We start from the raw sequence: 18,103 nt of genomic DNA, 5'->3' as shown, positions 1-18,103 counted from the left end.
AGAGTTCAAAAGGGAGACAGCTCTGGGGAAAAAGCTGTTCCTCAGTCTGCTGGTTTCTGTCCGGGAGAGCCTGGAGCGCCTGCCGGAAGGCAGGAGAGAAAACAGTCTGTGAGCAGGGTGAGAGGTGTCCTTAAGAATACTGCGTGCTCAGCGCAGACAGTGTTTCTTCTGGATGTCCTCAATGGCTGGCAGTGTAGTCCCTGCGATGCGTTGGGCAGTTTTCACCACCCGCTGCAGTGCCTTACGCTCAGCAACAGAGCAGCTTCCATACCAGACTGTGACGCAGTTGGTCAGGATGCTTTCTATTGTGCAACGGTAGAAGTTCACCAAGACGGCTGATGAAAGCTGGTTCTTCTTAAGTTGCCTCAAGAAGAATAGGCGCTGGTGAGCCTTCTTGACCAGGCTGGAGGTGTTGGTGGTCCAGAAAAAGGTCCTCTGAGATGTGAGTCCCCAGGAACTTGAAGGATGAGACAGGCTCAACAGCCATTCCATTAATGTGGATGGGATCATGTGGGCCTGTTCGTCCCTTCCTGAAGTCCACAATGAGCTCCTTGGTCTTGTTGGTGTTGAGGAGCAGATTATTGTCGGTGCAGGTGCTGTATCTCCTCCCTGTAGGCAGTCTCATCATTATTGCTGATTAGACCAATCACTGTGGTGTCATCTGCAAATTTGATGATGGTGTTGGATCTGTTCACAGGCCTACAGTCGATGGTAAAAAGGGAGTAGAGGAAGGGGCTCAGCAGGCAGCCCTGTGGTACACTAGTGTTGAGTGTGAGGGTGGTGGAGCTGATGTGGCCTGATCTAACATTCTGAGGTCTATTAGTCAGAAAGTCCATAACCAAGTTGCAGAGAGACGTGTCGATATCCAGGTCTCGGAGTTTGATCAGTAACTTAGAGGGTATGACAGTGTTGAATGCTGAGCTGAAGTCAACAAACAGCATTCGTGCATAAGTGTTTTTATTGTCCAGGTGTGTGAGGACAGAGTGCAGTGCTATGGAGACGGCATCTTCTGTGCTCCTGTTGCCACGGTAGGCAAACTGATATGGGTCCAGTGTGGATGGCAGAGAGTCTTTCAGATGTGCCAGGACCAACCGCTCGAAGCACTTCATGATGATGGGTGTGAGTGCTACAGGGCGGTAGTCATTCAGGCATGTTGGGCTGGAGTGTTTGGGCACTGGCACAATAGAGGTGGTTTTAAAGCATGTTGGCACAGCTGCTAGGTTAAGCGACAGGTTGAAAATGTCTGTGAATACCCCAGTGAGCTGTTCTGCACATACTTTGAGGACGCGCCCAGGAATACTGTCTGGTCAAGCAGCCTTATGCACATTGATCCGACTCAGTGCGGTGTAGACTTCTGAGGAGGTGAGTGTGATAGGTGAGTGGTCAGTTGAGGAAGTGTTCCTGGTGTAGGATCAGAGTTAGAAAAGTGCTCCTCTAGCTTTAGCTTGTAACAGTGCTTGGCCTTTTTGATGCCCCTCTTCAGATTAGCCTTGGAAGTGCTGTAGGCCTGTGCATCCCCTGATCTAAAGGCAGTGTTGCGTGCCTTCAGCAGGAGGCGCACCTCCTTATTTATTGATGATTTTGGTTTTGTTTGCAGAAAGGTAAGATCTCAAATCTCCAAATCAGTTGTGTAAATCCCCTAAGAAGCTTTGCTTGTTAAGTTATTTTTTATATCTGTATTCTATGTACTTTGTCTTGAAAGAATATTATTGTTTTTTTATACACGTACATTATGTGCACATGTAAACGATCCTTGTGTCTACAGTATGTCGGTAATGTACACATGAAGACTGGAGGCAGGATTGCTATAGAACCACACATCAAGTGCTTTGCACACACCTGACAGGTTGGCCTCGGAGTTGTGTGTCACTAGTTTTGGTGGGTGTGACGTAACCAAAAATTTTTTTTCCTTCACCGGAGATTAAGGGTTGTCGAGTCCAAAAGGAGAGTGTGAGACGCCATGTAGGATTTAAATCAAACTTCGCTTATCAACACATACATAAAACACGTGCATAAACACCTATACTATTAAATGTTCAAAACAACATACATGAAACTCGTGCATATACATATAAACTTGACGCATGCATACACCCACAATAACACACACATACATGTAAACTTGATCCTTGCATAAACACCCACATTAACACACACATACAGTACATATAAACTTGCTGCATGCAAACACACCTGTTCACACTCGCATAAACATATAAACTCGATTCTCGCATAAACACCCACATTAACACGCACATACATATAAACTTGCAGCATGCAAACACACCTTTACACACTCGCACATACATATAAATCCTATCAATGCATATAAACTCTATCACCTATAAACTCTAAAAACTGTGTGCAAACATACAAAATAAAATTCACAATCATATATAGTTAGTTGTGTATATACATATATGCAAGTGATTTCATATGTGTATATGCATGAATTCTCAGTACGAAAGGAAGTTATTTCACTTTGAAAGGAAGTAGTTTAATTTCAACTTAAAAGTCCTTTGAGCAAAATGAACAAGGTCATTACTTGTCATTAATCTATGTTATTGCTAAGATTAGGAAACGGAAATAATGCAATTAATCGAGGAATTATATCTGTTTAATAATGACACGCCGGCCCTGTGTGTGTGTGTGTGAGTGTGAAAAGACTTTTTGCTCAATAAAATAGTTAGTCGTCAGTATTTTCTAGTCCATTGTCTGTATTTACATTCCCCCACTGGCAGCCAAAATCCACTATGAAGCGTGTATGCACTGTGACAACTTTTATATTGTTGATTAGCAGCTGGGCATTTCACTCTGTCTCGCGCTGAAGCCTTGTCCATGTCAACCAATCGCAGCAGGCTGTCATCGGTCCAATCAGCGCAGATTAGCTTCACGCTGAGGAGGGGTTTGGGAACAAATGAATCGCTGAACGATTCATATGGGAGTCACTGGAATAATTAGGTAAAACTAAATGCAGATTATAAGACCATGAAAGTGTTTTTTGACCTTGCATGCATATTACACTGTTGTTGGAGACCCTTACAACCAAAATATGACCCTAATTCATGTATAACATTGGCTCTTTAAACAAAAAAAGAGTGTACAGAGGGTATATATAGCTGGTTCGTAGGGGCTAACTTGACAAATGTGATGAACAGAGACTTTTCAGAGAGTTTAGTTGTTTGAGTATATTCATAGTTCTGGTTGCTTTTCAACTTGAATTTCCTAAAGGGTTCTATCTGTCCACTTATATTTGCGTATGTAATTACCTAATTAAATGAAAAGGTTTAAAATAAAAATTGTTTCTTAAATGTTTTATAAAGTCTATTTATGGAGACTAATTTTTGATATTATTTTACATAACATATGTTCATAATTTAACAGGTTTAATACCTCTATTAATCACATTCTATTTCATAAGCTTTGCAATATCCTGATTCGTAATAAAAGTGTTTGTGATTTTTATTTTGTATGTTTGCATGAGTGTTATTTGGGTGTTTATACACACATTTAGTTTAGGCATTGGGCCTATATGCCAGTATAGGTGTGTTTGCTTGCAGTGAGTTTGTGTATATGCGTATGTTGTTGTGGGTGTATTTGCAAAAATTGAGTTTATATATGTGCGCGTGTGTGTGTGCATAGGTGTGTTTGCATGCTGCAAGTTTATATGTTTGTGCATGTTAATGTGGGTGTTTTTGCGAGAATCGAGTTTAGATGTATATGCGAGTGTGTACAGGTATGTTTGCATGCAGCAAGTTTATATGTATGTGCGTGTTTATGCAGAGAATCGAGTTTATGTATATGTGAGTGTGTACAGGTGTGTTTGCATGCAGCAAGTTTTTATGTATGTGTCACGTGCAATGAAGAGGTGAACTCAAATGCAGAAAAATAATGTCTTTATTTAAGGAGTGAGTCTCAGGGAAAGTAACAAAACCAAATTAACCCAATTTTGTAAACGCTGAGGGTGCGTCAAGGACAAAACACAGAACAACGGGGCGCTCGCTCACTGGCAGTCCTGGACTCAAACACAAGTTGAGTAACGGAGTGCTTCGCACAGACACACAAATGACAACATACTGACAAACATGAAGGGAAATGACGTGCTATAAATAGGGGAAAAAGGGAATAACAGGCAGGTGGAAAGAATTAGCAGAAATGATTGGTGCTCCTGTGACTGCAAATAAAAACAGGAAAAAGAGGTCATCTGTAAATGCAAGGTAGGAGAAGAGAGCAAGAACGCAAGGTACGGTGACAGTATGTGCATGTTAATGTGGGTGTTTATATGAGGATGGAGTTTTTATGTATGTGCGTGTTAATGTGGGTGTATGCATGCGTCAAGTTTATATGTATATGCGCAAGTTTCATATATGTTTTAAACTTCCAATAGTATAGCTGTATATGAGAGTAATTTATAGGTGTATATGCATGTGTTTTATGTATGTGTTGATAAGCGAAGTTTGAGTTAAATCCTACACGGCGCCTCATAGGAGAGGCTGCTACAACTGCAGCCACAAGCATTGACCATGGCTCATAACACACAATGGAATAGCACTTTAGATATGCTTAAGCCATAATCATCCTGAACACGAATTAATCGAATTAAGACATGTGGAGTATTCCTATCTCAGTCGCATTATTGAAGTGCAGTACAGACATGTAGATAAACTATTACCGTTGTGTAGGACAAGATAAACCATACACACTTAGCTGTGACACTTTTTTGCACCCATCGAGTCAGTAAAGGAACACAGACACACATCTCCTCCAAGTGCGCACACACACACACGCACACACGCACACAGTGAACTCCTGGAGACACATACACCCGTCGTCATCATTACCGTTATCACCGAACACATGCACGCTTATGCTGTCCGGAAAAAAATGGAAGCCGTTGCTGAATGAAAGTGAAACTGTTGAAAACTTTTAAACCAAAAATGATGTGATTGCATAATTAAAAAAAAAAAAAAAAAAAAGTTCAATTTGTTAGAAGGAGTTCGATTCTCATGTGAAATTGTACAGAGAAGAAGCCGGTCAGTAGAGTTTATAGCTAAATAATTAGCAGTGTTTGCATGTCCTTCCTAGCACAATTCATTAAAATAAATGTAAAATAACATTCAATTCAAGTTGATTTTAAAAAGCACCTGAATTATTTTATATTTTGTGATTTAATTTTTTATTTTTTTTTAGTTGAACAAAATATTTTTAAATCATGTATTTCATCATTGAAGATTTCTTAAAAATACTGTAAAAATCTCGTGTTGTTTTGTGAACCCAATCTCGTTTCTCGTTTCGTGGAGTACGCGTGTTGTCACACCCCTATTAGCTACCACTGCTGTGTCAGTGTACAGCAGGGGTCTCAAACTGCCGGCCCGTGGCCCACTTACGACTTTGAGTTTGAGACCCCTGGGGTACAGCATCTTCCAATATCTTACTTCAGTTTCTGCACGTTTGCAAAAAGTTCAGAATAGGTGGGTTGTTAATATTCGACATAACTTTACAATTACAGAAAAGACAAGGGTTCAATTCAATTCACCTTTATTTGTATAGCACTTTTACAATGTAGATTGTGTCAAAGCAGCTTCACATAAAAGGTAAATTGGAACAGTGTAGTTCAGTTTTCAGTGTTTAAGTTCAGTTTAGCTCCGTTCAGTGTGGTTTAAAAATCACTACTGAGAGTCCAAACACTGAAGAGCAAATCCAACGATGTGCAGCTCTACAGATCCCGAACCATGCAAGCGAGTGGCAACAGCGGAGAGGGAAAAAAAACTTCACTAATTGGCGAAAGTGAAGAAAAAAAACCTTGAGAGAATCCAGACTCAGTTAGACACGACCATTTTAAATTCTCCTCTGGCCAAACGTCTTGTGCAGAGCTGCAGTCTCAGCGGCAGAGGCTGGAAGCTGGCCTCAGCGAAGACTTGTCTTGTCCCTGGAGCATCACAGTAATCAGTCTCATGTTCTCCACTCCTCCATGACCACCACAGTAGCTGTTTAGGATACGGCCTGGTCCAGGATATGGAAACCTTGGGATCATCTCGTCGTTGGTCTTGGATCGAATCAGTGACTCTGCATAGTCTGAGGGCCTCGGGAAGAGTATCCCCAGGTGGAAATGGAGAATAAAGAGAATAATTAGCGTAGAATAAAAACCTGTTTGGAAACCCGCTAAGTGGTGCACTGAGTGTATGCTTTACTAAAAAGATAGGTCTTTAATCTAGTTTTGAATTGGGAGAGTGTGTCTGAGCCTCGGACGTTATTAGGAAGGCTATTCCAAAGTTTAGGAGCTATAAATGAGAAGGCTCAACCGCCTTTACTCGACTTTGCTATTCTAGGTACTACCAGAAGCCCTGAGTTTTGAGATCTTAAAGAGCGAGTTAGATTGTAGCGAGACAGAAGGTTGGTTAGATAAACAGAAGCTAGATTATTTAAAGCTAAGGAAGCAATTATGCACACATATATGCACACTCACAAACGCGCCAACGTCAAAAGAATGAGCGCACCATAAGCACGCACACACACACGCACACGCACACGCACACACACACAATCAGGTGCCCAAGAAGAAAAGCGAATCGCCTCTCCGGAGCACAATCGGGCTGCCAGACAGCAGCAACACAGCAACGGGCACTCTACAAGACAACCGTTCAATAATCATTATTCGCACGTTAAAAGTTAAAATCACATTTCTAAATAAAAACTTACAAATTCTCAAATAGAAACTTACCCGCAGCACAGCTAGCTGGCTCTCAACACAAATGGTGAGTAATCCACCGATCACACATGAATACTGCTAAAAGAATGATTTACTATCAATTAACAGCACTAGAACTCACTAGAAATAACCGAAGACATAAACAAAAACATACCGTTGCGCGCTAATGCGACTGCACTTCCTCAGGCCCAGGAATTAGAAGCAGAATTAGGGAGGAAATCCAACCTTATACAGGTTTCTATGAATACTGCAGGCTTACCGCTTAACGCTCAATGCTTAACGCACATTAAAAAGTTAGGACGCAATCAACATACCGCAACTATTCCATGCCAGAGAAAGACGGAAGCAAAGAGAAACCTCCGCACTTTTAAAGGGCCGGTGAGCTTAATTTCCGACTCCATTCACCTACGTATAATGGGAAACCCCTCCCCTTTGGGGATTCCCCATTACACACGAGCAATGGGAAACCCAACCCCTTTGGGGATCATTACACACATACAATGGGAAACCCCGCCCCTTTGGGGATCACCCCATTACACTTGTAAGGATTTGGAACATGGCCTAAAGATAAAGAAGAGTTGATAACGTTAAGAAGAGGTTCTCCTATAACAGGTAGCAATTCTTTCAGTAATTTTGTTGGAATTGGATCAAACATACATGTTGGATCCTCCTCCTCCAACAAACCTCCTATAGCTGGTTTAGAACTATTTATAATTTTGTCTAGCTCTTCCTGTTCTATGATTTTGAAGCATTGTAGGTTATTTTGATTCAGTGGAATGTTTACTGCACCTGAAGTATAAGGCGGTGCAGAAAGTTTAATATCTCCTATTTTCTGTCTAAAGCCTTCTATTTTATCACTGAAAAAATTCATGAAGTCATCACTACTAATTTGCTGTGGAACATTTTGTTTCAAAGATGACCGATTATTTGTTAATTTAGCGATGGTGTTAAATAAGAATCTAGGATTGTTATGATTATTTTCCATCAGTTTGCGGAGGTGCTCAGCCATGGCAGATTTAAGAGCCCTCCTATAGCTGGACATACTGTTGGCACGGGTTGCTGTTTTGAGAGCGCGGGTATAACTATTATACCATGGTGTAGTTTTATTCTCTCTAGCCTTTTTTAGTTTGATGGGTGCCACAGTATTTAGAGTGCTAGTAAAGATGGCATCTATACTGCTGGTTACTACATCAAGGTCATTTGCGTTTGCGGGTGCATTTCGAAATGAAGAAAGATCAGGTAAGTTATTTATAAATTCATCTTTGGTGGATGGAACAATAGTTCTACTAGGGCGATATATCGGAGCGGATCTGCTAATTTCAGGTAAACACAGCTTATATAGTAAGAGGTAGTGGTCTGTAATATCATCACTTTGTGGTATAATGTCTACATCAATGACCTCAAATCCATAAGACAAAATTAGATCTACACTGTAAAAATTAAAGTTTCCTCGAGGCACTTTTTGGGGTTTTTCACATTTCCACACCGGCGGAAACCTCTAAAGAACCTCTAGGCACCATTTCAAAAAAGGGCAGTTCTTTGAGGAACTTCAAGGGTTCCTGGAGGAACCCTCTTATTAACACTGTAAAAATGAAAGGTTCATGGAGGCACTTTTTGGGGTTCTTCACATTGCCACGCGGGCGGAACCCTCTAAAGAACCTCTAGGCACCAATTCAAAAGGAGCAGTTCTCTGATCTATACATGTGTATAGATTTTTTAAAAATACAATCACATTTTTCATAAATAATTACTTTTATTAATCAATATACATCACAATTACATTCACATAATATGATTAATAATGTAATATACATTTTAATGCAAATAATCAAATTTAAATAATGTCTAGCAATAACAGCCAGCAACATCTTTAGCTGTCCACTGCTTCACATTGGAGGTGTCCCTATAAAAGTAAATTAAAAAGTAGTTAACCTGAGAAGTTATGAAAACATTATGAAGTTATGAAGAGCCATTTTTTTAACTCATCAAGACATATTCACAAAAGATATGCAGAACATTTCTGAATAACAAAAGGAAACATCAATAAAGTTAGGAATTGTATCAATTTATATAAAATGATTTTTTTTCACTACTTGCAGAGTGCCCATATACATCACTAAAGGCAAAATCCATAGAATGTAAACCTCTCAAATATCTGAGCACAAGCAGAAATAACACAACACAAAAGCTGTCTGAAACCACTCCCTCCTTAGTGCACCCCACATATTTTCCCACTCATTCACACAGATAATGCACTATAATTTTGAGTATACTGCATATGCGATATTGTTATTTTAATCAGGTTGTAGTTATTAGCTTTTTTAAAAATTAACCATTAGTTGATTAAAAACACATTAAATAAAGAGAAAATTATATGAGTTAAAAATTTAAAACAATTATGCATGAAATTCAAATATTGTTTTTGGACTAAATTTAAGTGGCCTTTGAAATACAGAAATTAATATTACAGGGCTCAACAAAAAGTTTTTACAATAATACAATGTAAAAACATGTATGTACAGTACTTAATAAGTGCATTGTACCATATTATTAATTTAACTTTAAGTACTGTGGTTAAGGTGCCTTAATATAAAGTTGGTCTTGTTTTTTAAAATATATAAATGAAAGTAAAGCAGTCTGTCAAGTTTACATTATTTTGCGAATTGTTTTCTACTTTAATGAAAATATATATTACAAACTCGATTAATGTAACCATTTAGAAGAAAATGCCATGTTTTACTGTAGTTTTTAGAGCTAGGGTGCAGCTATTTATAGTGGAACTTTTATTATGTAATCACTATATAATCTGCAACTATTAAAATATAGATTACTATTAAAATACACTGTTAAAACTTATAGAAATACCTATATTCAAGTGATGCTGAAGAGACATACAAACATGCAGGGCCTTATAATTGAGGGCCTTACAATTGAAGCACAGCAGGTCATGTGCCAAAGTGAGAACATTATGACAGAGCGTATGCAATACATTTAGAAAATGTATATGTTGAACAAGACAAAAACAACCCTCGCCAAAAAAGCATACATAAGGGTAATCATTTAGAAAATATGAAAACAACATGATCATATGCAAACACATGATTGTAAGCACATGCTATATGACCTTTAAGATATGTAAAAACAGAAAAACATACAGCCATTAATTAAAAAGCTAGGATCCTATTGGAGCCGGGAATAGGGTGATGTTAAATCATATCTCATGATACCTATGGATAAGAAACTGTATATAAACTGTGGGTTTTTGGACATTGAGTGAGAGAGAGCTCGATCGACCATCTCTGCTGTAACAATAAACTGCTTCAACTTGAGAACTTCAAAGACCTCAGCCTCTTTTTTGTAACCTAGAAGATGTTTGTCCACTACTTTCCACTACATAATTTGGCGCCCAACGTGGGGCTGGACTGAGGATGGTCGAAGGAAGGTGTCAATGGGCCGATCCTTGGCAGACACTCACACAGAGACCAAATAGTGCGCAGATTAAAAAAGGTGAGCAGATTTTTGCTTTATTTTGGTTCTCTGATGAGTGTGCTGTGGGGTGGACCAGACACCTGAATTTGACTTTTAAAATACCTCACCATTAAAAAGAACCTATGAATTGACTAAATAATTAAAAAGAATGATAAAGTAATTGATAAAGTGATAAAAGAATAGTGAAATGAACTATTTATAAGAAAAAGAGGTCTTCCAGGTTGTCAAGGTATGTGCTTGTACTAACAAATGGCTGTAAATTATGCACAAACTAATGGCTTTGTATTATATACTAACGAATGGCTGTAAATTATATGCGTATGAAAGAGAGGTACATGCATGGATTGCTACGCGAGAGGCGGGAGCAAGGCGCGCGAGGTAGCACTGGAAATGATCGCTTGCTGTAGGTGTGATTAGAGCAAAGGAGCGCATCGCGTCTCTGTACTCGCCTGTGGATTGAGTAAGACTCTCCCGATAGAGGCAGGGAAATTGGGAGGAGGCCTTTAATCTGATCCCAAAAGCACCTACAGGGAGGGCTGGATCTCAGTGAACTGACCTTTGTTAGTCTATATGTTGTGTTTTTATATATGTATGTGGTCTGGACCGAAGACAATGGGGAATGTTTTGGAAAAGATAATTAGATTGAATGAGAATGAGAATAAGAATGCAAATGCTGAGACATTTGTGAATGAGGATGCATGTGGTAAGAGATCTAGAAGGTTAAAGCATGAGTAGGGTGTGTGTTTAAGGATGATGAGAGTTAGAGAGAAATTACTGAGGTGTAGTGTGAGAGAAAGTGAGTATTATAAGAGATTAAAATACAGATAAAATATTAATTGATTAGAGAATGAATAAAAATTGCACATGCTGTGCTGGAGGGACAAAGCAAGCAAAATGGCCACAACAATTAAGAAAAGCAGTTTTGCATGTAAAAAAGTTTGTTTTGTCTCCCAGGACCTGCTTGTGATGATAAAGACATTTTAACTGTTCCTCTAAAAGAAATAAAAGAAATAAAAGTAATAGAGGGAGGTTTGGATTCCAGATAAAAAAATAGAATAGTTTGCATGCAAATGATCTGTGTTTGCTCGTTAAGAGGCCTTGATAGCGACAGACGTTAACTAGTAACTGTTACTCAGATTTGGGAAGTTTTTTAACAATATAGGATATACATAGAACAGATTTAGATTTCAAAAGTGAGTTCTGAATGTGTGGTGACAGTTAAGAGATTAAAAGCAGATTGGATTATAATGACGTGAGCAAGGAAATTCCTATGGTTATTGCTTTAGTGTTGTGTGTGACTGTGTCTGTGTCAATGGTTGTGTAAAATTCCATATTGGTGGACAGGCAGAGCCCCCCTTCTGCACAGTCCCTTAAGTGGAGCATGGCAGGGATGGACACTCTGTGGTACAATGAGAGGAATGAATGACTGAATGAGCCCTGTAGATAAAGGGACAAATGTGAATTTGTCCTCTAAATTTGAGGGACTAGAATGTGAGAGTGTGGTTAAGTATTTGTGTTTAGTGTTTGTGATAAAGAGTGAGATAAAAGAATCATCATTGTAGATTATAATATAAAGATGGACTGTGAAATATTGTGTAATAAAGAAAATATAGAAGAGACTGATGCAGTTTAGGGAAGATATTATAATATTTAGGAAATAAATGAATTCAGTTCAGATAGAAAGATATAAAGACAAATATATTAAATTAAAGAGAAGTATATAACAGGTTGACATTTGTGCATACAAAGAGATCATAATATAAATTCTTAGAATTTAATTTAGTGAATAATAGTATCTGATTTAATATTAATGAGGTGTAAAGAGTATAGGATATGGTAAAGTAAATACAATTTGGAAAATAAAAAAATGTGTTATATAAAAGAATAAAGTAATAAGTTAAACATTTGGGAACAGAGAGGAATAATACTTAGAATTTAGAAAAAAAATGAATATTTAAGATATAAATAATTTATAATTAAATACTCAACAAAAAGCGAACAGAAAAGAAAATAATGGCAAAGAGGAGGAACATTTGATGTAAGCAGTGTGTGAGTAAATACAAACTCTGAAAAAAAATAATTTTAAATGAAAAGAATAAGACAAAAGGTAGCAAGTAAAATGATGAGTGTGAAAAAAAGAGTAAGAAATATGTACTGTAAACTTGAAACAGGTATAGAAAATGCTAGAGAAATTAAAACAATGTAAAGAAAGACCAACTAGTGAGAAAACACTAGAATAAATTAGGAGAAAAATAAATAAGTTAAGCACAAGCTGAAGCTAAAGAAATGGAATTAGAAGAAAACTAACAAAATAGAAAATTAATACAAAATACAGATGATTTAGTAATATATATATATATATATATATATATATATATATATATATATATATATATATATATATATATATATATATATATATATATATATAAATCAGCTGTTGGGCAGCAAAGAGAAGAACATAGATGAGAGGAGTCTTTATTTGATAAAGGAAAAATGGGAAAGTGGAAAAATGTTTAGATAATAACTAAGCAAATGTATATATTAAATTAAGGGGCACAGGGATGGACTTTGAGGGGTCCTTGTCTTTTCGCCTGCCGGACATTCCTGAAGGCACTGGGAAATAGAATAAGGTGTTTGGAGAAACACAAGGAGCAAATTGTTGATTGTGGACTCTTATTACATGAACTAAAGCAGTGAGCCAGGCACTGCATACAGAGAACTACTGAGACTTGACCCATCCACATATGTTCAAGAGACACTTAAAGAAGGAGAAACAAGAGACTGATGAACTGATCAAAAAAGCTAAGCTTTCCAGCAACATCAGCGGGGTGAAAAAGAAGCCATCACCAAGAGGAAGGAGGAATGCTCTACATATTAACTCCTTCAAAATGCAGGAAATGTGGGGATTCCTGAATGCAACAATGCAAAGACTGCACCATCTATGGAACAGTTGCCTCGGGGTGCGAGGGAGAGAGATTGGCTGTGGCCTAGCAAACTCAATCTCAAAAGCCCAGTAGAACTATGATGCAAATCAAGTACATTACAAATTAAAACAAAAGTGGACCCTTTCTTGAATCAAATTAGACTCCTGTCAAATTAGTCAGGAAGGAAGGTATTATATAAATTAGGACATCACATTTATTAAAAGGAATTTGAACTAAATAAGGATTACAGAATAAAAAGATAATATCTATTAATTATAACACATAGAAGATGAAAGTAAGACAATTGATAATGGGGATCATACATTAAGTTAAACATTTCTGAAGCAGGGCTAGTAAAAAGCAGAATTTGTCTATAAAATGTATGATCCTGAAAGAGATTTAGACTTAGAAAATTAATACCAGGAAGAAATTAAAGGAAAAAAAGAACAGCACATTAGAATAAGTCAACAGTGAGAAGCTCTATGTGTAATAAAGTATGATTTTAGGAAAAAAGGGGTTAAATATAATAGTTTGTTTCGCATTTATAGCCATATAACTGAAAAATTGGGAAGTAAATTTGAGGAATAATGAGGAAAAAAAGAGCAAAACAGACCAGATAGATTCAGTGATTTTACAAAAAATTACATAAACGCTGTGGACCTAATCAGTTAGATGAGCTTGCCTTTAGAAGTAAATATCTAGAGAAAAAGAAAAAAATAATGAATACAACATCTGAAAGAACAAATAGCTCAGAAGTTAAATGATGACTGTGTATGTAACTAATAAGATTTGATTTTAATTTAAATAAGTTTTTTTAATTATGCTGCATTAAAGCCGGTAAAAAGCATATGCTATAAGAACAATCAATGAGAGAAAATCTTCCAGCTGAGGTTCCTACATTTTATGAACAAATGTTCCTCCTGATGTCAAATATTGTTAAGTAATTCATTTCTGTTCAGCTTATTTTAGGTAATTAGCAGAGGAGGGTAGGTACCAATTAGTATTTACATTTGCTGGTGAAAATTATACATACAACGAAGTGCCTGAAGATCTTATGATGAATAGTAGTTTGTTACACTATGTAGCTGATTTAATTATCTCCATATAGACTTAGCTCAGTTAAAATACAGAAAACATATGATGATTTTTAGGGAGGATTTTAGCATTGATGAAACAGAGAATTTTACAAAAAAAAAAACAGCACTGGAGAAAATTTATGAAACAGGAAAGACTGCAAAAATACAGTTCTGAATTAACAGGAAAAACAGATACAATTGTTATGGGAAGCAGACGGACAAACAAGGTGAGTAGATTAATAACGGTGTTTATTTACAACAGTGAGCACACAAGGAGAACTGATGATAAGTGACTGGAGTTTGGTTATGTTGAGGATCCTTTGAGGCAGGTTGGATGACAGACACCGAGGGAGACCGAATGCACACACCAGAGGGCTTGCGGGGAAGACAGACTGACGATAAACACAAGGCAGACAGGATACCGGGAACACTGGACAGACTAGGAGAAACAGAGAGTAGGTAAGTACAATTTTGCTGAGATCGAGGGTTAGTGATTACCAGGAGGTGTTCACTCAGAGTCCGCTTCGTAGGAACGAGACCGGACACTGAGTGAAGTGAGGTGTGTGCTTATGTAGTGACTATAAGTGATTGGGTGCAGCTGTGTGTGGTTAATACTCAGGTGATGGTGATCTTTGCGCGATGCTGGTGGAAGAGCCTGGCCAATCCGTGACATTACCCCCCTCCCCAGGGCCCGCTCCTGAGGGCCTATACCTCCGACGCCGTAGTGGTCTACCACGTCCACGAGGTGCTGGAAACTCGGGGTGATTGGAGTGGAACTCCTCCATAAGTGCAGGATCTAATATATCTGATCTGGGGACCCAAGATCTCTCCTCCGGACCGTATCCCTCCCAGTCGACAAGATATTCCAGCTGACCACTACGACGTCGGGACCGTAGAATGTCCTTGACCTTGTAGATGGATCCGACTTCCGACATCAGTGGGGGAGGAGGTTCCTCTTCATGGCCAGGCTCTGTGGAGGGAATCAGAGGGTCGTGAAAGGGTTTGAGGAGTGACACGTGGAATGTGGGGTGGATTTTATATTGTGGTGGTAACTGTAACTTAAACGTGACGGGGTTGACCTGCTCCAGGATGGTGAAGGGACCAACAAATCTGGGACTAAGTTTTCGGGAGGGCAGTCGCAAGCGGATGTCTCTGGTGGAGAGCCAAACTTTCTGCCCCGGCGCATAGCTAGGACCTGGAATCCTCCTCTTGTCGGAGACCTCCTTGGCTCTGCGAACTGCCCTCTGGAGATGGTGATGAGCATCGTCCCAGACCCTCTCGCTCTCCCGGAACCAGTAATCCACTGCGGGGACATCAGAAGGTTCGCCATCCCAGGGAAAGAGTGGAGGTTGGAAGCCCAGAATACACTGGAATGGCGAAAGTCCGGTGGTAGGTTGCCGCAGGGAATTCTGGGCGTATTCCGCCCAGCCCAGAAACTGGCTCCAGGAGTTTTGATGACCGTGACAGAATGTTCTGAGGAACCGCCCCACTTCTTGGATCTTCCTCTCTGTCTGGCCGTTGGTCTGTGGATGATAGCCAGACGAGAGGCTGACGGTCACACCTAGGAGTCTGAAGAAGGCTTTCCATAGTCTGGAGATGAACTGGGGTCCTCGGTCCGAGACTATGTCTTCAGGTAACCCAAAGCATCGGAAGACATGGTTGAATAGGGTTTCGGCGGTTTCTAGGGCTGTGGGCAGACCCTTCAAGGGAATCAGACGGCAGAATTTGGAAAATCGATCGACAATGACTAAAATGCAGGTATTACCTTCAGATGATGGGAGATCTGTCATGAAGTCAACTCCTAGGTGTGACCAGGGGCGGTTTGGGATAGCAGCGAGAGGGTGTTGTTGGCCCCGGGATGCCCTGTGCCCAAAGATGTATGGGTGGAATGAATCAGATCTACCCGTTGGTTTTCAGGAATGAAGCGACGATTGGGGGGACAGCCCGGCGGAGTCCTGGATTCGGGAGTGGCGACGACTGTAGGAGCGGACCAGGTGATGGGACAGACCGTGATCTGTTCTGGGAGGATTCTGGCTGGGGTCTCCATGATTTCCAGCTGATCATAAATACGGGAAAGTGCGTCCGCTCGGATGTTCTTTGACCCAGGTCGGTAAGATATTGAGAATTGGAATCGGGAGAAGAACAGGGACCATCGGGCCTGACGAGGACAGAGTCTTTTGGCTTCTTTGAGGTACTGGAGATTTTTATGGTCTGTAATCACCTGGAAAGGATGTTTGGCTCCCTCCAGCCAGTTTCGCCATTCTTCCAGGGCAAGCTTGATAGCCAATAGCTCCCGATTTCCGATGTCATAGTTTCTCTCCGCCTGGCTGAGCTTCCTTGAGAAATAGGTGCATGGATGGAGTAATGCTGGTGTACCTTGATGTTGTGACAGGATGGCTCCCACTCCAGTTGTCGAGGCATCTACCTCGACCACGAACGGGATTTCAGGATCGGGGTGAGTCAGGAGTGGAGCTTGAGTGAAGGATTGTTTGAGGGTTTGGAAGGCTGCATCGGCTTCGGGAGGCCAGGAGAGTTTCTTGGGGTGGTTTTTGAGTAGGTTGGTCAGCGGAGCGGTAATAAGACTGTAGTTGTGGATGAAACGTCTATAGAAATTGGTAAACCCTAGAAATCGCTGGAGTTCTTTAATAGTTGTTGGTTTTGGCCAGGAGACAACGGCAGTGACCTTCCCCTCGTCCATGCGAACCCCTTTCTGATCAATGATGTACCCCAAGAACTGAACAGACGGTAGGTGGAAGGAGCATTTTTCAGCCTTGAGGTACAATTGATGGTCTCTGAGGGTTTGTAGGACCTCCGCAACGTGGTGGCGGGGTTCGGCCTCACTCCGGGAGTAAATCAGGATGTCATCAATGTAGACTATGACGGAGATATGAAGGAACTTCCGGAGGACTTCGTGAATGAAGTTCTGGAATACGGAGGGGGCGTTGACCAGACCATAGGGCATGACCAGGTATTCGTAGTGCCCTGTAGGGGTCACAAACGCCGTCTTCCACTCGTCCCCCTCACGTATTCTGACCAGATTGTAGCCGCTGCGGAGGTCCAACTTCGTGAATACCTTGGCGGATCTGAGTTGTTCCAGGGCCGCAGGGACGAGAGGAAGGGGATACCTGAACTTAATTGTTCCTTGATTCAGAACTCGATAGTCGATGCAAGGACGCAGCCCTCCATCCTTCTTGGCCACAAAGAAAAAGCTTGAGGCAGCGGGTGACGTGGACTGGCGGATATACCCCTGACTCAGTGCTTCCTGAATATACTCCTCCATGGCCTTAGTTTCCGGAAGGGACAACGGGTAGATCCTACCTTTGGGCATAGGAGCGTCTGGCAGCAGGTCTATGGCGCAGTCCCATGGCCGATGTGGAGGTAGCTGGGAAGCTCTCTTGGGGCAAAAAACGTCTTCATATGCGGAGTAGATCTTCAGGATTTGAATGGATCGTTTATCGACTGGACTTTCGACAGACGTGACATAGATGGTAAGGGGTTTCTGAAGTTGAACAGGTAGGTCGGGAAAACATCTGGTTTTGCAGTCTTCACCCCATTTCTTTATTTCTCCTGTGCCCCAAGAGAGGATGGGATCGTGCTTCACCAGCCACGGGCGCCCTAGAATGATGTCCATAGATGCACCCTCCAGAACCAGAAATTGGATCTCCTCCTTGTGGAGCAATCCCACTTGGAGATTGATAGGTTCACATTTGCGATGGATACTTGCCTGGGAATGGATTGCGTTGGTTATGGGTTGGATCTGGTAGACGTGCGTCGAGGCTTCGGTGTTAAGTTGGAGCTGGCGACAGAGGGCGTACGAGATGAAATTTCCAGCTGACCCAGAGTCGATGAGGGCCGTGACTGAAACAGATACAGAAGGGGTAGTTAACTGGACATTGGTGGTG

This window comes from Danio aesculapii, chromosome 16 (genome assembly GCF_903798145.1).
Source record: "Danio aesculapii chromosome 16, fDanAes4.1, whole genome shotgun sequence".
NCBI lineage: Eukaryota > Metazoa > Chordata > Actinopteri > Cypriniformes > Danionidae > Danio > Danio aesculapii.
This window is presented reverse-complemented; position numbering follows the sequence as displayed.